General features: G+C 50.7%; 1 protein-coding gene across 1 annotated transcript in view; it reads left to right on the top strand.

Moving 5' to 3' along the window:
* Window positions 1-1,615: 1,615 nt before the first annotated feature.
* LOC123377623 (probable E3 ubiquitin-protein ligase MID2) overlaps window positions 1,616-25,192 on the top strand; it is a 432,199-nt gene continuing 408,622 nt past the window's right edge. Inside the window, exon 1 of the mRNA XM_045030745.1 lies at window positions 1,616-1,695. The gene's annotated coding sequence lies outside the window, so the exon portion shown is untranslated. The remainder of the gene's footprint in view (window positions 1,696-25,192) is intronic.

Genomic DNA, 25,192 nt, shown 5'->3' with positions numbered 1-25,192 from the left:
GATTGTCAAGACCCAATCCACTGATGGAGTGATCCCACTTGGGGTTGTGACCTGTTGAAATAAATAAACAAGGAAGCAACAGCCTGGAGGTATTTCTTTGCATATAACTTTATCTTGCTGGGCTGGTATAAATAACCTATTCAGAGTTACCTATATTATGGGAAAATCATCATGTTTCTGGGATTAACTTCCCCTTTTCTTGCTTTCTTTTTACTGTTACTACTGTATATAGGTGCACTTTATAAATACCAGTAACCATTCAAACTTATCAAAGTGTCTTTAGTGTATTAAATGTACCAAAACACCCTTCCACACTTTTCTGAACTAGAAGAAAAAAAATCTCATTATTTCTCAGCTGTATCTGCCAATGGAAAAGCAAACACATTAAAAGTGTTTCTGCAAAGAAATTGAATCTCAACTTACTGTCTCCTTCACTGTGATAATGAATAATAAAACACTCCGTGGATCTCATAAGGTCTTGGCCTGACACCTGTATGTGACTACCTTTTGTAATCTTTACTTTCTTGTGAACAGGGAAGAAATATTCTTTAGTGGCTCACTCACACTCCTTTCTGTCCTGCAGGGTTCAATACATGTGGTTGCTAGAAACTTTAGCCCTAGTTCTGTAAACTAATCCACAGAGGAAGATGCTGGCTGGTGGGGCTCTGCATGGCCTCTAGGTGGATCAGCATGCTGAATTAGCCCTCCTGCTCCATCTATGAAACCCAGACTCATGGAGCAAAACCATCAATAACTGCAGTGGTTTGGAAGGGCTCAAATGCCAAATTACTGAATTGTTGTCATATGCTATATGAGCACTGTCAAACATAAGTGTGAAGGATTGGGGTGGAGGTGTATGTGAGCCTGCCCAGAATAGAGGCACTATTCTCCTTCATCTCAGACTTCATTTTTTTTTTAAAGTCAGTCCTGGCTGCTATAGTTGTAAATGGCTTGCTGTAAATGATGCAGCAACACCTTCCTGAATTTGCAGAGAGCCTGAAACAATAGCTCTGAGGCTTGACCTACCCCTCCTACTTTCCATGGGCACTATACTCAGTTGCCAGTGATACTATATTAAATGTTAGCTTAGTTAAGGATAGGGCTGCTCTCCAAAGCTGTGGGAAAGGTGAGGCAGGAGATTACAGAAGAGCTACACCAGACTCTGCTAAAGTGGGGGCACTGGAAGAACCGGCGGGGGTGAATCTAGGCCTTTCACAGCACATGGATGGGGGTCGGGGTGTCAGACTGGCTTCGCTAGCGTGAAGCAGGGCTCATCTTGCCGAAGCTTGGAGACCCCAGCTCCCGACGCTGGGAGCGGCAGGAACCGGCTGTCTCCGTGCCCAAGGCAGGTAGCAGCGTAGGGCTGGGCGCCGCTCTCCGCCCTGGGGAAGGCTGCTGGGCATGGGGAGACCTGGCTCCCGGGCGCGGGGTTGGAGTCGGGGGCAGCTTAGATCCGGCAGGAACAAGCTGCCTTTGCCGGGAACCTCCAGCCGCCGGCTTGCGCTTGGGGAGGCTCCGTGTGCCCTTACCTGCGGGGAGCGGAGCCGGAGAGGCGGGGCGGGAGGCGGGGCGGCGCGGCGCGGCGCGGCTCGGCTCTGCCTCCCTGCTCGCCGCCGCTCGCTCCCCGGCCGGCGCTGTGTCTCCTGCGCCTCCAAGATGAGCGGGCAGAGGCGAGGCGGCTACCGGAACCCGCTGGTAGGTGGGAGCCCGAGCCCGCCCGGGCACGGCGCGCTGGGGGATGGGCTGCCGGGCTGCCCCGGGGTGGGGTGGCGAAGCCTGGCGCGGGCAAGGGGGTGGCCAGGCAGGTCCGTGCTGCTCTCTGGGCGGGCTGGGGTGGAACTTGGTGCACGCTGCGCGCTGCTGGTGGGAAGGGAAGGGGTTAATGGTGTTTGTCTCCAAGGGGAAGGAGGTCGTTTGGTGTTGGAATAGGAGCGTGTGTGAAGCATCCCCCTCCCCCTTCCTCCCAAACTGGCTTCCCAGGGGAGCTCTTAGCCCAGGGCCTGGCTTGTTTGTTTGGCAGAGGGCGAGCAACTGGCGCAAACAGCAGCTTGTTGTGAAGGAGTTGATGCGAAACCCGATCCCTGTTCCTGGCAGGGCAGCGTCCTTGCAGTTTGGGTAGGAGTGCGCTTCCTACTACCAGCCCTGGCCTGATCCTGACGTTGAAGGGTGGCTGGGGGAGAGCAAATCCACTGTGCAAGGCACGGCTCCCCCAGCATGGGCAGAATTAGCAGGTCAGAGATGGTCAGAGTCCCGCGCTTCCCCCCTCCTTTTTCCCTACAAAGCAAGGCTTTTCTAACTGCCGTGTGTCTGCCCTAGTGGGGCAGATAGATTAGCTAGTACTGCCAGTGCTTCGCAGCTTGTTCCCTTCCAAAGCAGGAAGTTAGGTGCCTTGATACCATCCTTAACGCTGGCTAATACCAGCTGAAGGAAGGACCCCCCACTCCCCCATTTCCTTTCCAGGTCTCCCTGCTGACTCTGAACAGTTACAGTTCAAACATCGATTTATTTACTAGCAGCTTTTCTGAACTTGTCACTTGCTGGGCTCCGCTACCTACCCCCCTCCCTGGTACATGCTCCTGGTCCTGTATTAATACATAATAATTAATAATAGTCTCTCTCCGGTCTGACTTTGCAGGCTAGGTGGTGGCCTTTCCCTCTTTCAGTCTAGAGACTACATTTTAATAATCTTGTTTCAGTTTCAAGCTTCCCTTCTGGTCAACAGGGTGCAAATGCTGTGGGCTTGCTCCAGTCTGATCTTGTTGCTAACAGTGGTATACAGCTTTAGTGGACATAAAGTTTAGTTAAATGGGAGTTAAGAGATAATGGGTTTCTTGTTATTGAGACAGTTCTCCTCTGAAATCAAAGGCAGAGCTAGGGAAGTGCACACATAAGGACAATAATAATGCTAATTTGTCAGTTCTGAGCGGTGAGGTCTGAAAAAGTGGCTGGTATTTGAAAGAATGTTTTGCTATTGTTTTTTATTGACTTTCTGCTTTTACTGATGTGATCACTGGCTTTGAAATGTGGCATATTATGGTTGAATTGAATATCTGACAAGGTAGACAATGTGTCTGAGTTAGCACTATTTTAATTCCTAGTTTTCAAGCCTTACTCATAGCTTTTGGAAGCACAATGTGCATCACCTGTGTAGTTTATGACTATAATACATATATTTATGCATGCAGCTGCAATGGTTCAGGTGCTTAATGGCAGCTCTGTCAAATGGGGTGGGGGGATTTGGGATACATGTCTTGGTGCTTCACAGTTCTCTCAAGTCTGAGTTTGTTGATGGGTTAAGCACTGCCTGTTCCCTGTGGTCGTGGGTGTGACGCCTCTGCCCCATGGAAAATGAATTCTGAATCCTTGATTCAGTCACTGTTGGACAATGATTCAAACTAGAACATCCCCATCCAAGGAGCTGCCATAGCTTAGACGGACTGGTAGCCTATACCCACTACAGCTCTGCAAGGCACAGTTGCTGTGTGTTTCTAGCCAGTGTGTTGTTTTTACCCATCAGCAGCAAGGTCAGTGGTGGGCAGCATGCTGGGAATTTGGAGTGCAGTGCCAATTGCTTGAATTGGGGACTGAGACGTGTTGGGCACAGGTTTGAGCAGCTCCTTTATCCTATGAATAATATTAAACACCCCCTTCCTTCTCGCTACTTTAAAATAACTCAAGTACCCCGTCTGTAGATAGCACTGATGTCCTGCTCAGGAACAGGGAGGTGAGAATGTCACCTGATGTAGATGATGACAGACAAATTTGAGGACAGGCAGCTCATCACTGCCATATTTCCTGTTTGCTGTGCCTGTCACTGCTGCCCGTAACTTGTTAGGAATCTTTGTGTTGTGTTGCTTTCCCTTTTCTTTTCCTTTTAATGAATAAATAATAAATGCACTCAGAAATGAAGAAAAGCAACAACTTGCCTTGATGCAATAGAACAAAACACACAAGTGACTGGAACTATGTGTACAATGAAGCTACAGGAAAGAGAGCAAGCAGGGTAAAGATCCAGAAGGAGGAAGTACCGTTGGCAAAGGTCTGTTGCATGGAGTTAGGTGGTGGTTGTGGTTGCTCCCAGAGCCTTGGGTGTGCCTTGTGAGGAGCCTTTTGCAGAGCCAAGGGAAAGCTGTGTGCACCCTGTATGTGCTAAAAGTTACCCTTCCTGGTTTGTAAAGAGATAGCTCAGTGGTTTGAGCATTGGTCTGCTAAACTTAGGGGTGTGAGTTCAGTCCTTGAGGGGGGCCACTTAGGGATCTGAGGCAAAAAACAGTACTTGGTCCTGCTAGTGAAGGCAGGGGGCTGGGCTTGATGACCTTTCAGAGTCCCTTCCAGCTCTATGAGATAGGCATAGCATGGAAACAATCCAGTGATGAGTCCTCTTTGTCTAGAGGGGAAACTGATCTAACATTTTAGGGGAAAGGGATAGCTCAGTGGTTTGAGCATTGGCCTGCTAAACCCAGGGTGGGGAGTTAAATCCTTGAGGGGGGCCATTTAGGGATTGGGGGCAAAAATCTGTCTGGGGATTGGTCCTACTTTGAGCAGGGGGATGGACTAGATGACCTGAGGTCCCTTCTAACCCTGATATTCTACGATTAGACATTCTATGATTAAACATTGCTTTTCTGAAGCTACTGCTGATGATGATAAATTCCATCCACTGAAACAGACCACTTGCATTAATAATGGGAGCCAACAGCATCCCTGACAGAGGCACAATATGTTAAGTGACTGTTATGTGTGCAGACACACGTGTGTGTGTGATGACAGGGGAGGTACAGTTTCTGAGAGTGCACATGATTGGCTTCTGACTATTAGAAAAATACTGTCACTTTAAATCACCCTCTGTTCAGGGTTGAATCACTTTCCCAAATGCATATATTTTTACCCTTAAAGTTTGGCCTGATTTTTAGGTTTGTTTTAGTTGATGTTTCTGCCCCCTGTTGGGTGTTCCTCAGTCAGTTCTGAGATGACTGTGTCCTGTTTAACCTGGCAAGTCTTGGGTGGAGATGATGAGAATTGTCTCAATGGTGCATTTCCCAGGGACAGCACTTTCAAAAAGGGCTCAGGGCTGCTAAGATTAAGTGCCCTGGTTTTCAGTTCCAAGTGAAGCCAAGGATGACGGGTGACCAGCCCTCTAGAAATGTGGGTGTCCCCAGTCGAGCACTTGGAACCATACTTTTTTTTTTTTTTTTTTTTAAAGAAACTGTACCCTGTCCCTTAGGGGTTGGTCTGCTCTAGTGGGATAAGCCAGTGCAATATTGCAGGGAATAGCACAACGGCAAGGAATAAAGGGACTCTTTGGGACAGAAGTCATTTAAGGCTGAGTTCTGGTCATGTAATTCTGTGGTACAGGCTTAGATCTGCATATTGAACTGCTGTGTACTGATGCCACTGAACTCATGGCTTAAATGGTCCCAAATGGCAAGCCTGAAGGCCAGTTAGCAGCTGCAGTCTTCTGTGATATTTAAAATTTTGTTCTCCCCCTTAAAAGGAAAAAAAAAAACCAACCTTGGCTGGTTTTGATCTGGATTTCAACCCCCCAAGTTGAGGAGTGTCTGGATCTGGGGGTTTGGTTGGGCTCCCAAGCTGAGATTTGGGCCCATTGCTGCTCATTTTGCTTGCCAGGCCCCTTGTAGCCAGCTGAGTGGGAATGATTGTCAGCAGCACTGCTTTGGCTTTCAGTCTCCTTAGACCTTTCGGCGCTGTGTGTGTACCTGCCAAGAACACAACTTCTGTGCCTAGCCCTAGGAATCCTCTTGGCCAGAGAGAACACCCTTGCTTGGGTTTGAAGTCACCCCATGTTCTGATCAGTCCTGGAGCTCAGATGCTGGGGACTGTGCCTCCTGCCCTCCCCCGGCTTTGTAGAGCACTCTGCTTCACAGCCACTGAATCATAGAATCATAGAATCTCAGGGTTGGAAGGGACCTCAGGAGGTCATCTAGTCCAACCCCCTGCTCAAAGCAGGACCAAACCCAACTAAATCATCCCAGCCAGGGCTTTGTCAAGCCTGACCTTAAAAACCTCTAAGAAAGGAGATTCCACTACCTCCCTAGGTAACCCATTCCAGTTCTTCACCACCCTACTAGTGAAAAAGTTTTTCCTAATATCCAGCCTAAACCTCTCCCTCTGCAACTTGAGACCATTACTCCTTGTTCTGTCATCTTCTACCACTGAGAACAGTCTAGATCCATCCTCTTTGGAACTCCCTTTCAGGTAGTTGAAAGCAGCTATCAAATCCCCCCTCATTCTTCTCTTCTGCAGACTAAACAATCCCAGTTCCCTCAGCCTCTCCTCATAAGTCATGTGCTCCAGCCCCCTAATCATTTTTGTTGCCCTCCGCTGGAGGGCAACTGGTGTAAAGTTGGCTGCTTTTTATTATTTTTTCCCCGAGAACAGTTGTATGTTACAGCTTAATGAGAACTCTGGTTTAGTGTCATCTATTATAAATGAGTAACTCTGTTAGTTACACTGATTAATGAGCAGAATACACAGTAGGGAAGGAAACTACTGACCTTATTGGGCCTTCTGTTCAGGTTGTTTACTCAGTTGCTGTGTCTTGTTCATGTAGTGACAACACTGGGTTGGAACTTGCAGTCCCAAGAACACTGGCGAAGATTGATTATTTAGGGAAAAATTCTAGCACTAGTGTGAGGCTGAAATACCCGTATTGTGCTTTGTGCTAACACCACTGCTGGGCCGTGAAGAATCCTCACGCCAAAGCAGAGTTCCCTGGGCTGGACAGATCTTGGGAATGGAATGTCTCAGCTCTTTGAATCAGATACCAGCTTCCTGTTTTCCCAACTGTGGCTGTTAGCAAATGTGAAAAGGAACTCCTTTGCCAGCAGCCTAGAACGTATTTCTGTCCCCCTCCAGCTATAGAGGAGGAAGCGGAACAAGGCCTTAGCCCATGCACACTTCATTCAAGAAAGCGATACGCTCTAAGCACTGCAAACCCTCCCTGCGCTATGTCAGGACTGGCGTGTGGGGCAGGAGGGGTTGGGGCCTTGGCCAGCTTCAGTAAAATGTATCTCACTTGTTGGCTTTAAGATCCCCCCACCGTGTGCACTCCTTGGTCCCTCACCGAGCCCCTAGGAGTGAGGGGCAGGCTGGGGAGTACAGGATAATACACCAGGGAGTGATCACTGAATACAATAGCTGAGCAGGGGTCTCCTAGCTCTGATTTCCCCCTGCGGGGCTTGTAGCCATCCCCAGTCAGGTGCAGCTTGTGCCCTGCCCCTGCTCAGCCCATCTCTCTTCTCTCTCACCTCCTTTTCGGCCTGTCTCTTCCTAGGGCATTTGCTGCCCCCACTGGAGCAGTGGGGGTGGCACGGGGGGTGGGGGGAAGGGGGCAGAGAGCCTGGGCTGGTAGCTCCTGTGTCCAGCTGCCCTAGAGACCCCTCGGGAGCCAAGAGGGTAGGCAGGTGGCTTTGAAGGAGCATGCGGGCAGATCCACTGTCTTTACCTGCAGATGTGGGGGAGGAGGGACAGATCTGGGGCCCTGCAGCCCTCCCTGTGCCTCTCCCTTGCCCTCTTCCCCAACCTGGCTTTGTGTCTCCGAGCGCTGCAGGTTTTTGTGGTGTTACGTGATATGTGTAAATGCCACAATCTTGTCCTGTGTTGCATGTGTGCAGGGATTCTGCAAGAGCAGGGAAGGGTAACGGGATATGGAGCTCATGCTCCCTTGGGCACTAGGCTGGGGTCCTGCTGCTGCATCTAGCGATGCTCGCCTGCCTGAAGGCATGAGGAGGTGACCAGTTCTCACCTCCTCTCAGGCAGCAGGTGTTGGGGAGGGGTCTGCACACTGCTCTGCTTTAGGGCGTCAGGAAGGAGTAGGGCTGAGTACACTGCCCCTCCCACCCGCCCCGGGCCCCATAGTCCTGAATGGCTCAGGGCCTCGGCTCAGTGCTCTGTCTCTGCTGCTGCCTTGCAGCCCCCCACCTTGGTCAAAGCAGAATCTTGCTAAAACACCCACCCTTTTTACATCCAGTATTTTAAATAAACTCCCCCAAGGTTGAGCTGCCTCCGGGGAGGAGAAAACCGAGTGAGCTGGCAGGAGACAGCAGGTCTGTGGTGACTAATTTTTCCAATCTCCCTCCCTTTTGTGTTTAAATGGTCTGCGTCCAATCCCGGCCCACTGGCCCCAGCACTGCACCAGCCTTGCGATTGGGACTGCACACACTTGGCCAAGTGATCAGAAAGGCCATCTGCTTGCACTGTAGCTGCTGCAAGCTCCTCGGGGTCTGCTGCAGAAATGCGCGGTGTTTGCTCCGTGCTGCTGCATTGCAGCCCACATCCCTATTTTTATCTCCCTTCTGCAGCATTGGAGGCAACACTGTCACCAGGGCGGGGATGGACCACAGTTGGCCTCTTGCTTCACTAGCAAATCCCCCTTGCTCCGGGGAACTGTTCTAAACCACGGCAGTATAGGATGTGACAGCTCTTTAGGGAGTGGACAGGGGCTACGGTCCATGTGTGATCGCAGACCCCTCTCTCACCAGTAGGGTGACCAGACAGCAAGTGTGAAAAATCGGGACAGGGGGTGGGGGGTAATAGGATCCTATATAAGAAAAAGACTCAAAAATCGGGACTGTCCCTATAAAATCAGGACATCTGGTCACCCTACTCACCAGCCTGGGGGCCTTAGGGATTTTGGGGCATGCTGTAAAGAGGAGTGGCTAGTGCTGCTGCTGGGACTTGGTCCCTTGTGGGGGTGCAGGCTGTGGGCAAGGGGCTGTGCCCTTCTTTGCTCCTCTGGGATGTGGGAGGGTGAAGGGTTCGGTGTATTGCTTTTCTTCCCCTCCGAAAGCCGGCTCTTCCTTGCTTGTGCTGGACGACTCCTTCAGGGTCTGGGATATGCATTGTGAGCAATCTCACCCCACCTGCCTGGGTCCAGGCTGTCCAACGGGGGTCCTTTCTTCCAAATGCTGCTAGTCAGAGGTGCGACCCAGCGAACACAACTGACAGTTTGGGGCCGGCTGCGGCTCTGATCCTGCCCAGACTCGTGTATGTGCTCTGGTGGAGGCATGGGACGAGGCCTGCTGACCCCAGTGGGATTCCTTGTATGAGTCAAGTGAAGCAAGTGTAGCGGTGAGCTGCATTTCCTTTCTCCTCACAGCTGCCCATCATCCGACTCTTGCTGTAACTTTGTCAGTTCTCCATCACCACAGTGTCTCCTAGGGTGGGCAGGGCCCGAGTATCCAACCTTTTGGGTTTTAAACTGCTTTAAGAATCAGAGAAGGGCACAAGGCCAATATATTCCCCCTTTGCAGGCCCCTTTTGTGACAAGATCATCTTTCTCATTAGTACTGCTTTCGCACAGGGGGACTCTGCCTCTTTCCCGCCATCCCAGTGTCACATCTGGTAATACGATCAAGGCACGCTATGGTGTGTAGGTGGCCTCTGTTGATAAGGTAGGGCATGGGGTGAAGAGGGATGATTATAATGGCCAAGTCCTGTGGGGAAAGGTTTAGACCGCTGATCTATGTTCAAGCAGGCTTGCAGAGACTCCAGATGCATCTGGTTTTTCAGCCGAGTGGTGAGGAAATCTGGAGGACTGCTTTGTGGTTAGACTGCTTCCTCCCTAGCAATGGTGTGCGAAGTGAGTGGCCATGTGAGCCCTCTCCCCAGGAGCATTGCCGCTGGATGCAATGAGCAGTGTGACAGAACATACTGCTTATCACTTTCCTGTGTAATTATTTATGGGTGTGGAAAATGCATACATGATCAAAGGCAGAGGCTGCCTCCTGGTTTCAAGCCGTTAGGGGTTCTCTGTCTGCGCCCTGTTCTCCATTTAAATTGGGACAGGAGTGTGACCATCCGTCATGTTTCGGTCTAACACTGAGCCAAGAGGAGTCTCCGAAAAGGCAGCAAATGTTACTTAAGGGAGCTGGAGAGTATTTCCCAATAAAACCCACATTTATTATTTAAAATTGCGCTAACTAGGATATGGCCAGAGGGAAAGATGTGCTCAGCATACTACGACAAGCAACCAGGCTTAATAAACGGAGGTCCGTTCTCCCCCACCTCCTGCATTTCTGGTGTAGGGATCAGTAAACAACTGCCAAGTGCTTGAAGGGAAATAAAACCAGGCTCTGCTTGAGGCATATCAAAGGAGCATGCTCAAAACCTGGAGTGTAGGGTGTGCTTGTTATATGCTCTTCCCCAGCATCTTGTGTGTTCTGGACCTGATCTTGCAGTCCTTTCTCAGGTAAAACTCCCATCGTGGATTGGGACTTTTATATTCACCCATTTAAATTAATAGCAAAACTCGCTGTCTCCTCCAAAACCTCCAAGTAAGTTGTATTTATTTTACAGCTCTTAAAAAGTCTGCTGAAGCCACTCTGAGCACCCATGCCCCTGAAGTCAGCATGAGTTCTAGGGTTGAGGATAGGACTCAGCATTGGAGAGCAGAGGGGCAAAGCCCAATAGATCATAAAAAGGGGAGAAGTGTTACTTTCCCCATCTGTGATCCCAGGGTAAAAATGATTGCTATCTGTAGAGTGGTTTGAAATTCTCACCTGAAAGGGTCTATACAATTTATTATTATTGCTAGAATTCATGTTGAATAGTGACATTAATCAGTAGGTCTATTTATTTATTATATTACAGACACAGTAACTAGATCACATTAAGGGTAATGGTCTAGGAAAATTTCATTTCAATCCAGTGTTGAGCTAGTTGAGCAAACCAAAGCAAAAAAACTCCAAAAGTCTTAACTTCTCTTAGCAAGCAGGAGTGTTACAATGGCAAGTTTCAGCACCAGTATAATAAATGCAGGCTGGGAGAAAAGCTGCATGGAAGTAAACAGAAAAGATGCTAAAAAGATGCACTCCTCCTGCAGCCTCCTTCAGCAGCAAGTCAGAGATGCCAGGGACTAAATTAGCTTCTGTGTTCTTCAAAGAGACATGGAGCGTATGAAATGTGTGTCATGGACAGATATCAAAAGAATCCCAGTAAATCTGGTTGTGTAACTGGGCTGATTAAAATTAGGCTGTTTAATTATGCTCAAGCACCTGAAACACAGTGTGCTCTGGAGAGCAGTGGGGCCATGAGTTAAGCTGTGACATTAGCTCAGGCTAACATGAAGCTATTAACCTGCTCTGCTGCGGGAAGGCTCCAGGTGCTAAGACAGGGCTGAAGATGTCACGGCCTGATGTGGGTGCTCTGTGGCGAACCCACCTGATTTATTTGCGTCTCCTGGGGGGTTCCCAGCTATGTCCCCCAGGCGGGCGGGGCACACTTGACGTCCTCATGTTGCTGCTAAGGCCTGGTCTACACTAGGACTTTAAATCGAATTTAGCAGCGTTAATTCAAACTAACCGCTCAACCGTCCACACCAGGAAGCCATTTAATTCGAACTAGAGGGCTCTTTAGTTCGAATTCGGTACTCCACCCCGACAGGTGGAGTAACGCTAAATTCGACATGGCTAGCTCGAATTAGGCTAGGTGTGGATGCAAATCGAACTTAGTAGCTCCGGGAGCTATCCCACAGTGCACCACTCTGTTGACGCTCTGGACAGCAGTCGGAGCTTGGATTCTCTGACCAGCCACACAGGAAATGACCCGGGAAAATTTGAATTCCTTTTCCTGTCTGGGCACTTTGAATCTGACGTCCTGGCTGGACATCGGGGCGAGCTCTGCAGCACCTGCAACGATGCAGAGCTCTCCAGCAGAGGAGTCCGGCCAATCCAAGAATAGAAAGAGGTCCCCAGCATGGACAGACCGGGAAGTCCTGGATCTGATCGGTGTGTGGGGCGAGGAGTCTGTGCTGTCGGAGCTGCGCTCCAACAAGCGGAATGCAAAGACCTTCGAGAAGGTCTCCAAAGCAATGATAGAGAAAGGATACAGCCGGGATGCAATGCAGTGCCGCGTGAAAATCAAGGACCTGAGACAAGGCTACCAAAAAGTCAGAGCGGCAAACGGACGCTCCGGAGCCCAGCCCCAGACATGCCGCTTCTACGAGGCACTGCATGCCATTCTAGGTGGGTCTGCCACCACTGCCCCACCAGTGACCGTGGACTCAGTGGATGGCATAGTGAACCTGGACAGTTCCTCCTCGATGTTCGCCGATGTGGAAGATGAGGAAGGGTCTGTGGAGGACGGCGCAGGCGACAGCGAACACAATACCGCTTTCCCTGACAGCCAGGATCTCTTCATCACCCTCACAGAGATCCCCTACCAACCCTCCCCGGCCGTTAACCCGGACTCTGAATCAGGGGAAGGATCAGGCAGTAAGTGCTATAAACATGTAAACATTTATTTTTTATAAAACAGGTATAAAAAAATAGAAATACTATATATAAAATTTTCAATGAAAAACTATATGAAAAGTAGGTCCACACATATAGGGATTGAACAATAATCCTCCAGGGACAATTCAAGAAAGGTCTCATTTAGGTCCTCGAAAAGCCTCCGCAGGAGGTTCCTGGGGAGAGGTGCCTTGTTGGGTGCTCCGTGGAAGCACACTCTTCCGCGCCAGGACATCCTTATGTAGATGGGAATCATCGCCTCCACAAGCATGGCCGCATATGGTCCTGGTCTCTGCAGGGCTTCCCTTAGCATCCGCTCTTTGTGACTCCGAGGGACCCGCATCAGGGTGATCTCGTTCATGAAATGCTGCATCTAATTAGGGCAATTAGTGTATTGTTACTGTTGTGAATGGTTGACTTTTACTTTGCATAACAATGACCCTCGCTTAACAGCCACGTGTTGTAGGCCACATAGGAAAAGCATACATTGATCTTTCCCGTGCACTGGCGGGAGTGGCTGGAAAAGGGTCAGAGTATATGATTTCCAGATTGCCTTTAGCGGGAGGGCACAGCTATCCATTAACTGATAAGCAGAATGTACTGTAAGGCTTACCAGGACTGTCTGCTAGACGGATTCAGCTGTCTCTCCCCACTTGTCCGCTCTCCTGTGCAATGCCGCAGCCAATGAGAGCGTATTCCGAAATCTCGAACTTGTCCTGAGATCTCGTGAGACTTGTTGCCCTGTATGGTCTTGTTCAGAGAAACTGACTAGACTGTGTTCACTGTTCGCAAACATGTATCTGTTCAAGGAAATCAGTTACTTTTCCCATCACACAGCTTCGGCTCTTTCCCAGACTGCCCCGGCATCCCCCTCGCAGAGGCTGGCGCAGATTAGGCGGCGAAAGAAAAAGACTAGGGACGAGATGTTCGCGGAACTGATGGCCTGCTCCAGAGCCGAGGCGGCAGAGCAGAGACAGTGGAGGGAGACCCTATGTCAACAGCATCGCACACACATCGAACAGGAGGATAGGTGGCGGCAGGAAGACCAGCAGGCGACTCAAACGCTGCTTGGGCTAATGAGGGAGCAAACGGACACGCTCCGGCGCCTTGTTGATGTTCTGCAGGACCGCAGGCAGGAGGACAGAGCCCCCCTGCAGTGTATCTGCAACCGCCCTCCCCCGCCAAGAAGTCCTGCCCCCCCCTCACCCAAAAGTACAAGACGGAGGGGCGGTAGGGGCCGTGAGAACTGTCACTGCACCACTGCATAGCGCTAATGTACCACACACCTCTCACGCTATAAATTTGTAGAAGTGCTTCCCTTACAGGCTCACCCAGTCCCAAATCCAAGTTTCATCCCCCCACTGTGTATTAGATTATTAAAAACTGTTTGCTGTTATTCACTGTTTCGGTCACGTCTTTCGTGTCAGAGGATTTTTTTGTGTATGGGGGGGGGATTTATAATTGCACTGTATAGCCTACATTACCAGGGTACAGACTTGGGGGCATGATCAACTGCAGGGCACACACACACTGCAGTCAGTAGGCACCAGGGTCACTCTGTGTGGTGTATGCTGCCCCGGGTCATTCTGTGATGTGTATGCTTGTCCAGGGTCCTAGCGCCTGCCACCCCCTTAATGTTAAGGCACGCTGCCCTTACCATGCACTTCCACCGTAGCAACGAGCCTCTCCGCTGCCCTGAGCCCCAACAAGAGCCCTCATCCACGGACAGATACTCACCCTTCCCCCACACCCCTCACCCCTTCCTACGCCCAAACCCGCAGCCCACTGCCGTCATCCAAACCCCTATCCAAAGAAGGCACCACTCGCCCCTTCCTGCAAACCCACCCCTTCCTGCAATCCCTCCCCTTCACGCACAACCACTTGCAACCGTCCCCCACCCCAGAGACCTATGTAGGAGCAGGAGGATGTCATTCCTCTATGGAACAAGTGGTCTGTACATCAGTGCACACCGTGCCCAGCACAGTATGCGTCCATGTTTCAACACCTGAACAGAAATGCAAAGTAAAACAAAGATTTATTAATAATGAGTGTAACAATTAATTTGCTTTAAAACGTGCTTTGGAAGTGGGGGAAACTTGGAGAACGGGGTATGTAACCGCAGATCGAAATCGACACATACAGACACAGGCCCAGGGTCAGTTTCTCTTGAAAGCAAGTGGAGAGTCATAGGTTACCCTGCTCTCCGAGGAAACTTGCTTTCAAAGCCTCCCGGATACACAGCGCTTCCCGCTGGGATATTCTCTCGGCACGGGTGTCTGGCTGAGCGTAAACTGCAGCCAGGCAATTTGCCTCAACCTCCCATCCGGACAAAAAGGTCTCGCCCTTGCTCTCACAGAGATTGTGTAGCACACAGCAAGCAGCAATAACTATGGGGATATTCTTTTCACTGATGTCCGAGCGAGTCAGTAAGCTCCGCCATCTCCCCTTGAGACGTCCGAAAGCACACTCCACCACCATTCTGCACTTGCTCAGCCGGTAGTTGAAGAGTTCCTTCTCTCTGTCCAAGGCGCCTGTATAGGGCTTCATGAGCCAGGGCATTAGCGGGTAGGCTGGGTCCCCGAGGATCACTGTAGGCATCTGCACATCCCCAACCGTTATTTTGTGGTCCGGGAAGAAAGTACCTGCCTGGAGGCGTTTAAACAGACCAGAGTTCCTGAACACACGCGCGTCATGAACCTTGCCCGCCCACCCAACGAAGATGTTGGTAAAACGTCCCCTATGGTCTACCAGTGCTTGCAGCACCATTGAAAAGTAGCCCTTTCGGTTAATGTACTCGCTGGCCTGGTGGGCTGGTGCCAGGATAGGGATGTGAGTCCCATCTATAGCCCCACCGCAGTTTGGGAATCCCATCGCGGAGAAGCCATCTATGATGTCCTGGACGTTTCCGAGAGTCACTACCTTTGAGAGAAGTTGCTCAACGATTGCGTGGGCTACTTCAATCACAGCAACCCCCACGGTAGATTTGCCCACGCCAAAGTGGTTCGCTACTGACCGGTAGCTGTCTGGCGTTGCAAGTTTCCAGAGGGCTATGGCCACTCGCTTCTGCACACTCAGGGCTGCTCGCATCCGGGTGTCCTGGCGCTTCAGGGCAGGGGCCAGCAAGTCACAGAGTTCAAGGAAAGTGCCCTTACGCATCCTGAAGTTTTGCAGCCACTGTGATTCATCCCAGACCTGCAGCACTATGTGATCCCACCAGTCCGTGCTTGTTTCCCGGGCCCAGAATCGCCGTTCCACACCATGAACTTGACCCATTGCCACCATGATCTCCACGGCGTGGCGTACCCTGCTTTGTGAGAGGTCTGCGCCACTCTGTGAATTCCTGTCCTCACCGCGCTGCCGGAGCCTCCTCGCCCGATTTCTCAGCAGCTGACTGTGGAAGAGGTGGACGATAAGGTGCGAGGAGTTGACAACGGCCATAAGTGCAGCGATGATCGCAGCGGGCTCCATGCTCGCAGTGCTGTGGCGTACGCGCTGTAACTGACAAGAGAAGGGCACGAACAGATTTCCCGCCGGAGCTTTCAGGGAGGGAGGGCGTGATTGACGGTTCAATGACAACAGTTACCCAAAAGCACCCTCGACACATTTTTCCCCCAGGAGGCATTGGGAGCTCTACCCAGCATTCCAATGGGCAGCGGGGACTGCGGGAACTGTGGGATAGCTTCCCACAGTGCACCGCTTCCAAAGTCGACGCCAGCCCCGTTACTGTGGACTCAGAAATTCGAATTAGTGTATTTACTGTGGATACACAAATTCGACTTCATAAGGTCGAATCCACAAATTCGACTTAAGTAGATTCGAAATAGTCTTGTAGTGTAGACAAGGCCTCAGTTACATTGCATTAGAATGCATGTTAGCTAGGACCGGGCAAGCATGCAGGCTCTGATGGTTCAGAAGGGGTCGGCATTGGCTCTACCCTGCCTCCATGGAGCTGTACCATTGACTGTCATAGGAGCAGAGTTAGGCTGACTCTGAGGGCATCTGAAACACCCTCTCTCTGCGTAGAGCCGGCCCATTGTGCTTACAGTCCTGTGGCCTGGACCCAAGTGCACTGCAGTTAACCACAAGGAGCTGAGGCAGTGTTAGGCACCGCAGGACATGTTAGGGAATGTGTCCGAACTCAGGTAGTTTCCCTGTGAAGACAAGCCCTGATGGGCTGGCATTAGCCTTGCCAGTCACCCGCAGGCCATTCAGAAGGCACTGGATGCTGTTACCCAGCAACTTAACATCCAGCCAGAGGAGGGCGCCATAAGCCCCACAACATAACCAGGTCACAGGGGCCCAGGCTCAGGAGGAAGCCAGAGGTTGCCAGTGAGCAGGCGACTGGAGAGCACAGCCTGGCAGCTGTCGGTGCAGGGAAGGCTGGGCACTAAGCAGCCCAAGAGCCAGGACAGGCAGGGGAGCATCTGGGTGCTTGTCGCTGGCAGGAGGCCAGCAGCGTTTCTGGCAACCAGGGAAACCCCAGGAGAAGGGGGGGTTCCTCTTGTACCCTGTATTGAACTGCCCCTAGGGACTACTGGCTTCTCTCTCACTGTGGGGCTGAGGGTATTTGCACCTGTTATTTCTGCAGCCTAGAAAAGCATAATCTGTTCCCTGCAGTGTGTGAGCATTAACAGGACCCCTGAAAACAGGAGCCTAGAGAGCCCAGTGCTGGGAGCACCTGCCGTGCATCGAGCAGGCTGTAGAGGGGGCCTCTGTGTCATGCAACACCCTGCAGCGGGGTGTGGACACTGTGTTCGCTTAGCATATGGGGAGTGGTTTTCTCCTTAAGGGTTTCATGGCTCTTCACAGGGATGGATCAAGGGGTGGGGAGAGACACCTACCACAGGGCCTAAACCTGCCGGTCCTCTGTCCATACAAAAGACAGGGAGTCGATCAGGGAGGTCCAGGGGCAGTGCCCTGAGGAAGAGCTCAGTCCCCTCCTGTGTCCTTTCTGCCATATGGTAATGGCAGTAACCAGGGCTGTGTTGAGTATTGTGCAGGGACTGGTTAGAATAACCAGAATAAATGGCTCAAGATGACTTGGGGATACAAATACAATTTTTTTAGGGTACAAAACAAACCAGCTAAAACTAGTTAATTAGCGAATGGCTGGTCACCCAACGTGCATAGCTCCCAGCTGGAAACCCCACTCCTTGATAGGTTAAAATGGGGCTAAATAGCTTAGGGGCCTGGAGCTGAGGCTCCTGGATGAAGCCGGCCAGCAGATGGGTAAATAGAGGCAAGGTGGTTGTTGGCCAGAAATTCTCCTTGACTGGTGTGTAGGCAATGCCATTGAGACGTGGCTGGATCCTTGCCGTAGGGCTGCCTGCCAGGAGCGCCTTCATAGAATCATAGAGAATCATAGACTATCAGGGTTGGAAGGGACCTCAGGAGGTCCAATTCCCAACTAAATCATCCCAGCTAGGGCTTTGTCAAGCCTGACCTTAAAAACTTCTAAGGAAGACCTTAAAAACCTTCGGTCAGCTGGCTGTGCCCTGCCTCAGTTTCCCCATTCAGGGTCCCTGAAACAGTCCAATTAGTCTTTCAAAAAAAATATGGAGATATACCTATCTCATAGAGCTGGAAGGGACCCCAAAAGGTCACTGAGTCCAGCCCCCTGCCTTCACTAGCAGGACCAAGTACTGATTTTTGCCCCAGATCCCTAAGTGGCCCCCTTTAAGGATTTAACACCCAACCCTGGGTTTAGCAGGCCAATGCTCGAACCACTGAGCTGTCCCTCCCTTCCTTTTGAATGCCAATAGCCTGTATAGGTTTAATTTATAACAAAAGCACACGCCCACGCCCCCATAACAAGCCCCAACACCATAGTCCAGTCAAAACATCAAATGCAGCCCTGGCTTCCCAGTCAGCCCTGGCACCCCTCACTATGCCCTAGCTCCTTTGCCCTTCCAACTGGAGTCCTGCCCCACTCTTCCCTGTGGCAATCCCACAGCCTCTCTGCTGGGAGCATCCCTCGCTCGCTCAGCCCTGTCATGGTTCCTTTGGGTCCAGGAAAGTGGTTAGTCTAGCCCTGGAGATGTCAGTGGATGTGCCCCTGCACCGCTGTCTTCAGCCTTCCCTGGCCCTTGGTTCTGGCTTAGAGCCAGCAGGCAACCCCGCACTGCTGCTTTCTTGGCTTCAGTGTTCTCCCAGGAACCACCTTCTGCTGGCTTCCAGGTCTCCCCCGGTCTCTGGCAACTCTCACCTGCCCTTCCTGGCTACGCCCATCTGCTCTGGCTTACTGGGATCCACTTTATAAGCCCCAAGTGCTTCCCTACCCTTTTAATTGGCCAAGCAGGGAGCACCCATTCTGGCAGGGGAGCTGGATCTGCTTCATTCACATGGGGCAGCTACCCTGGAACAATCCAGTGCCCACATCGCAGAAAACTTCGCTGCGGCTGGCACTGGTTGTCCCTCTTGTATGCAGTTTCAACAGAGGCAAAGGGGTGAACGGGCCCTGGGGAGTGAACTCCAACCCTACCAGGGAGGGACCACAGGAGCAAGAGGGAAGGGAGAGTGGCATGGGAGAAGCTTGCAGCAGTTTTGGCTGTGCCGCCCCTGCTCTGCGGGTAAAGGGTGAATCTCCAGAGTGCCAGTGCAGCGCTGAGGTAACAGAGAAATAATTGTTCCAAAGGCATCTGCATCCCTCCCCCCAGAGAGCTCAAGGGGAGAGCGTAGGGATCTCCTGCATGATGCAGGGAAAAATCATAACTAATGGAATAATAGCTTCCAACATTGTCCCAAAGTGACTTATGGGTAGTATTCTGGCTTGTGCTGCCCCTTGGCACATGCTGGAAACCTACCACCAGTGCTGCACATTTGGTGGCCCCTCCAAGATATTGCAGAGGCTTTGGGCTGGCCCATAATGGAGGTGCATTACAGAGTATGTCTCCACTACAGTCGGGACAGCCTGTGTAGGTGAACCAGATCTAGCTCGCTCACAGTAGTTGCAGCGACACAGGCCAGCTGACCGAGTATGTTTCTTGGGTTCCAGGTGGGACTGTACTCGGGTGACTACCTCATCCTACTGCCTGTGCTGTTGTGGTTAGCTGGATCGAGGCTAGCTTGGGTGTGCCTATATTGCACCTCCCAGTGGCTCTGTAGATATCTCCTAAGATCTGATGCAGACGGCTGCTGCCTGACCCAGGCTCCTTACGCTTGCTGTCTGGTTCCCAGGCACAAGCCCAAGCCTGCTATGTTTGTGTTAGAAAGGCACTTAGCCTGGATCTTGAACGCTTCAGCTTTGCAAACATTTGTCACTATCTTAGAGGACTCACTTTCCTCCCTTCCTCGTGCCCAATAAAATGCAGTTGCCTGGGGCAGGATGGCGATTTGAGGACGTGCACCACTGCACAGTGGTGTGGAACTTTGGGGAGAGGTGGGAACAACTTTGAGAAAATGTCCCCCACCAGAAAGTGGGCTGTAGCCTCCGGAAGCACAGAGTGTTAGCGAAATGATGGCCTTATGAACTGGCTTTTGCTGCTGAAGTTTCTGATGCAGCCCAGGGTGACAGCAGGATGGTTAAGATGCTGTGGCAGAAGAAATCCAGAAACTGCAAGTTGTTACTGAGATTTATTGGCACAGTCTGCATAAAAGCATTTTATTTATCTGAACGCATCTGACACATACTTAAAGCTGGCACTTTAAAGTTTCTGGAGTTCTTCTGGCATAATATTCCCTGGAGTATCATTCACACACATTGTCTCTCTCCTAAACTTTATATGTAAACACTGAAAGCTCATTTATGGAATGTGCATGCTGTAAGGTAACTTCTCTGTTTCCCTGTTTTAGCCCTGGCGCTTTGTGTTCCCATCTTCCTATGCCCTTGCAAGTTGAATCCAGAGTCTGACATACTGAAAGCCTCAGGTACCTTTCCCTGGAGCTGAAATGTTTATCCAGGGATTTGAGTGCTGCAGCATGAGAATCTGGGCCCTCTGGTGCTCTATGCTGACATACCAATCTGCAATTCACTCTCCATCTTGCAAGATCCTGTGGAGATGGAGCCAGAAACAATTCAGTTTACTTAGCAAACTGGCCCTGATTTCTCCCAGTCTGTGCTTTACATTATGATGGATGGGGAGTGAGTGCTCCAGTACATTGTTTTAGCTCCCCTCAAAGATGCCTTTGTCTGCTCTGCTTGTTTTTCCTCCAGAAATGTGCTCTGGCTTTACTTGGAGGTTTTCCCTGGCTGCTGATGGTTCTGTCTTGCTCCCGGGTGCTGGAAGCTTTTGCACATGCATTATTAGAAAGGGATGGTCTGGGATTGTGTGTATAGGACCCAGCTCTTCCCCTCTCTGCACCCCACTCTAACTACTGCACTGCTCCTTTGCTTGCAGTGTTGCTGTTCCAGCACAATTTGTGATTAGCACTGCAGCTCTTAACTATGCCAGTAGCCAGGCCTTGCTTGGGCTGTCTCCTGAGCCCAATAGTTCTCTAGCTTTGCCTCACAAACTTGCTTCCCCTCCTCCCTCTCTCCTCAGGACTGTGGCCATTTCTTCAAGAGAACATATGCAAAGAGCTTTCTGATTCTGCTCTCCTCCAGCCAGACGCCCACTCCTGGATCCCCAAATGTTTTTTATCAGCTCCTAAGCCCTGACTCCACTCACTTCTGACTTCTCTGGGCCACGTGCTCACATAGACCCCAAGTCCCATTCCTTGACCCCACCTGGCTCTCCAGCTGCTGCCTCCTCCCCTTTGCCTTTCAGCTCCTGACTTTCTGCTGATGCCCTGATCTCCTCTGCTCTGCAATCCTCGCTTCCCCTGAAAATATCCTCCCAGGGCCTCCTCCTGCTCAGGTCCATGGGCTCTCTTCCTGCCTACCGTGGGGCTGCCTCCCTTGATCTCTCCCTGCTCCTGTGCTCTAAGTCTTGGCTATTCCTTGGATCTCCTCTTCCGTCTTCCCCTCTCTGTTGGCTTCTCTGGGTTCTGTCTTCAGTCTCCTCCTTTCTGGTGCTTCCTTGTCCGTTTTCAGGGCCTCTTCAGTTGCAAAGTCCAGTCTCCCTCTCCTCTCCTGTGCGGACTCAAACCTCCGACGCATGCTGAGCTCAAACTTCTTCAACATCCTCCAAGCCTCTCTTGTCCTCCCATCACCTAGTGCACAGTCTCAGTGTCCTGTCTCCTTTAGGGTGACCTGATGTCCCGATTTTATAGGGACAGTCCAATATTTGGGGCTTTGTCTTATATAGGTGCCTATTTACTCCTTCCCCCCCCCCCCCGCCTCCATCCGCTGTCCTGATTTTTCATACGTGCTGTCTGGTCACCCTAGTCTCCTTCCATGCACTGTCTATGCCATGTGCTGTCGCTCTCCTGCACCACTACTAACCCTGATCCCCTCCCGTCCCAAATGGCTTGGCCACCTCTCGCCTCCACTAAAACAAACGGCTCGTCCTGGCCACCCTGCTCCTCAACTCATCTCCCACCCCTCCCCCATCCCATCCCAAATGCTGCTGCTCAAATCACCTTCCGTTCCTCTGATGGTTCTGCACCTCCCTTGAGATCCATCCATCAGCTCCCAGCTTCTGACCCTCAGTGCCGGGCATGGCTCTGTCCTGGCACATGTCTCTGCTCTCCCTTCTCACTCCTTTTCACTCTGCACAGCCAACATAGCTTGCTGCTCCCTTTGTGTCCCCTGCTCACCCTCAGTTGTGTAAGGCCTTCCTTGCTGCCCTGTCCCCATCCTCACAACACACTCCTTTGTGCAGGCCTTTCAGCAAGCATCTCCGGGAATGTCAGAAATGGTCTCAAATTCATACTGGCTCAGCTGTATCTGCAGCATTTTAAGAGGTAGGTCCTGTGTCCCCTCTTCTGTTCTCACAGCACGACGCACCCTGCTGCCCCTTGGCCAGAGAGCGCAATCATCGCTTTTGCTTCAGGCGGCAATGTCTGTGCTGTATTTAACGTCCACCATTACAAATGGGTTGAAATGAAATTTGAAAACCTTAATGAAAAGAACCTCTATTAGTGTGAGGGGCAACTGAACCTGATCCCTACCGGTGTCACCTTTATTGCTCCACGTCCTGGCATTTGACATGTTCTCTCATTTCCAGAAGGACATAATAGCACATCCTCCTTTAATTCCTGTTATCCCCCCATGACTCCTCAAGTCATTTAATCAGCACTTCGTCTAATGAATAATTATCAATCAACATTATCCTTTCGGTTGTTAGGAGGTGATTATAACTAGTCTGTTTAGCTAGGTGATTAGAAGTGAGGTAATGTTCATTTCAGCAATCTCTGTGCTCCTATCGGCTGTGTTTTTGCAGCTTCCCAAAGCAAATATAAGGGGTAATGTACACCCAGCCGCTGGAATACCATTGTGGGGCTATGGTGATGTGGCAAACCTTGGGAGAAAAGTCAGAATGGTTTGTTAATGTCACCAAACCACACAGATGTATGAGTGTCTTGGGAGCATGTTATTCATTGCATATCTGCAAACAAATTCTTTGTTTTGCTGCTTCCTGTTTATCTCATTCATTCTTTCTGCCTCTTCTCACCTCATTCTCCCATCTTCTCTCTGTAGAGGGAGTGTGATCTAGTGCTGAGACCAGGGTACTAGGAGTCAGTAGACCTGGTTCTGTTTCTGTCTATGCCCAGCAGTGTGTGGCCATGGGCACGTCACTTAATTTTTTGTTGCTCAGTGTTCCCATGACCTACTCAGATGCCTATAAGGCCCCATCACTGTAGCATGCGAGCTAACCCACAGAGGGTTTTTGAGGCTCCATCAGTAATATCTGTGAAGTACTTTGAGATCCTCAGATGAAAGGCATTATGTAAATATTATGCCCCATGCCAACGAGGATCTTTGCCTCCCTTCCCAATCTCTCCCCTGAGCACAGCCAAACCACTGATGCGGTGGCCATAATGAGAGATCCATATTCTGGATGTTGGAAGACTGAATTGATTTAAACTCCTGCCTTTCACACATATTTCATTAAGCCCTTTGCTGCTGGCGGGTTCTCATATAGTTGAGTGATCTGAGGAGAGTGCCCCCAGCTCCCGATAGTGTCCTCAGGATTAATGCATGTGTATTACAGTTGAGCAGTTGTATACTGTGCCATTGCACACATGGTGCTTTCTGTAGAGAATAAAGGCACAGTCGCTCTCAAGGGGAGAATATGCCTGTGGATATAATGCTCTTTTTCTCGCGAGCTGGTTCCAAGCTCTGTGATTATTCCACTGATCTGCTGCTCCATGCAACATACTCAAAATGCAAGATACAAAGCATTTATATTTCTTTCTACTCATTAAAGGAAAACCCCAGTGTAATATACCAGGCATTATCCCACAGTACATCTCATCACAGAGATGGCCAATCACTGAGAGCCATCCCTTCCACTCCTGTTGGGTCGCAGGAGAAAGCTGTGCTGTGTGTACGTAAATTAACATTGTAGTTAACTGCCTCATGTCTGGAATTTCACCTAAGGAAGGCTGTGCTGCTACCAGATGAAGAGAGAAGTTGTAGCCTGTGTCTGCTGACAAAACTATTCCAGGCCAGACCTTAAAAGAAAATTGCTCCTAGTTGTGTCAGCTGGTAAAGGTAGCCTGACACATCAGGGCAATGAATGTAAGTACTCAAGAATGGCAAAATCTACGGGTATGTCTACACTATGGGATTACTCCAAATTTACAGAATTAGATTTTTGGCAACCGATTGTATAAAGTCGAGTGCATGCGGCCACACTAAGCACATTAATTCGGCAGTGTGCATCCATGTACTGAGGCTAGTGTCGACTTCCAGAGCGTTGCACTGTGGGTAGCTATCCCATAGCTATCCCATAGTTCCCGCAGTCTCCCCTGCCCATTGGAATTCTGGGTTGAGATCCCAATGCCTGATGGGGCAAAAAACATTGTCGCTGGTGGTTCTGGGTACATCCTCTCCATCCCTCCGTGAAAGCAACGGCAGACAACTGTTTCGCGCCTTTTTTCCTGGGTGAATTGTGCAGACGCCATACCACAGCAAGCATGGAGCCCACTCAGCTCAAGACAGCAGTCATGAACATTGTAAACACCTCGCGCATTATCATGCAGTCTATGCTGAACCAGGACCTGAAAAAACAGGTGAGGAGGAGGCGGCTATGGCAGTGCGGCGACGAGAGCGATGAGGACATGGACACAGAATTCTCTCAAACCGTGGGCCCCGGCGCTTTGGAGATCATGCTGTTAATGGGTAAGGTTATAGCCATGGAATGCCAATTCTGGGCCTGGGAAACAAGCACAGACTGGTGGGACCGCATAGTGTTGCAGGTCTGGGATAATTCCCAGTGGCTGCGAAACTTTCGCATGTGTAAGGGCACTTTCATGGAACTTTGTGACTTGCTTTCCTCTGCCCTGAAGCGCCAGAATACCAAGATGAGAGCAGCCCTCACAGTTGAGAAGTGAGTGGCGATAGCACTGTGGAAGCTTGCAACGCCAGACAGCTACCAGTCAGTCGGGAATCAATTTGGAGTGGGCAAATCTGCTGTGGGGGCTGCTGTGATGCAAGTAGCCAAAGCAATCATTGAGCTGCTGCTACCAAAGGTAGTGACTCTGGGAAATGTGCAGGTCATAGTGGATGGCTTTGCTGCAATGGGATTCCCTAACTGTGGTGGGGCGATAGCTGGAACCCATATCCCTATCTTGGCACCAGAGCACAAGGGCAGCCAGTATATAAACCGCAAGGGGTACTTTTCAGTGGTGCTGCAAGCACTGGTGGATCACATGGGACATTTCACCAATATCAACGTGGGATAGCCAGGAAGAGTTCATGACGCTCGCGTCTTCAGGAACACTAATCTGTTTAAATGGCTGCAGCAAGGGATTTACTTCCTAGACCAGAAAATAACTGTTGGGGATGTTGAAATGCCTATAGTTATCCTTAGGGACCCAGCCTACCCCTTAATGCCATGGCTCATGAAGCCATACACAGGCAGCCTGGACAGTAGTCAGGAGCTGTTCAACTACAG

This window comes from Mauremys mutica, chromosome 9 (genome assembly GCF_020497125.1).
Source record: "Mauremys mutica isolate MM-2020 ecotype Southern chromosome 9, ASM2049712v1, whole genome shotgun sequence".
Classification (NCBI taxonomy): Eukaryota; Metazoa; Chordata; order Testudines; family Geoemydidae; genus Mauremys; species Mauremys mutica.
Note: the sequence above shows the minus strand (reverse complement) of the source record. Positions and strands in the feature narration are given on the sequence as shown.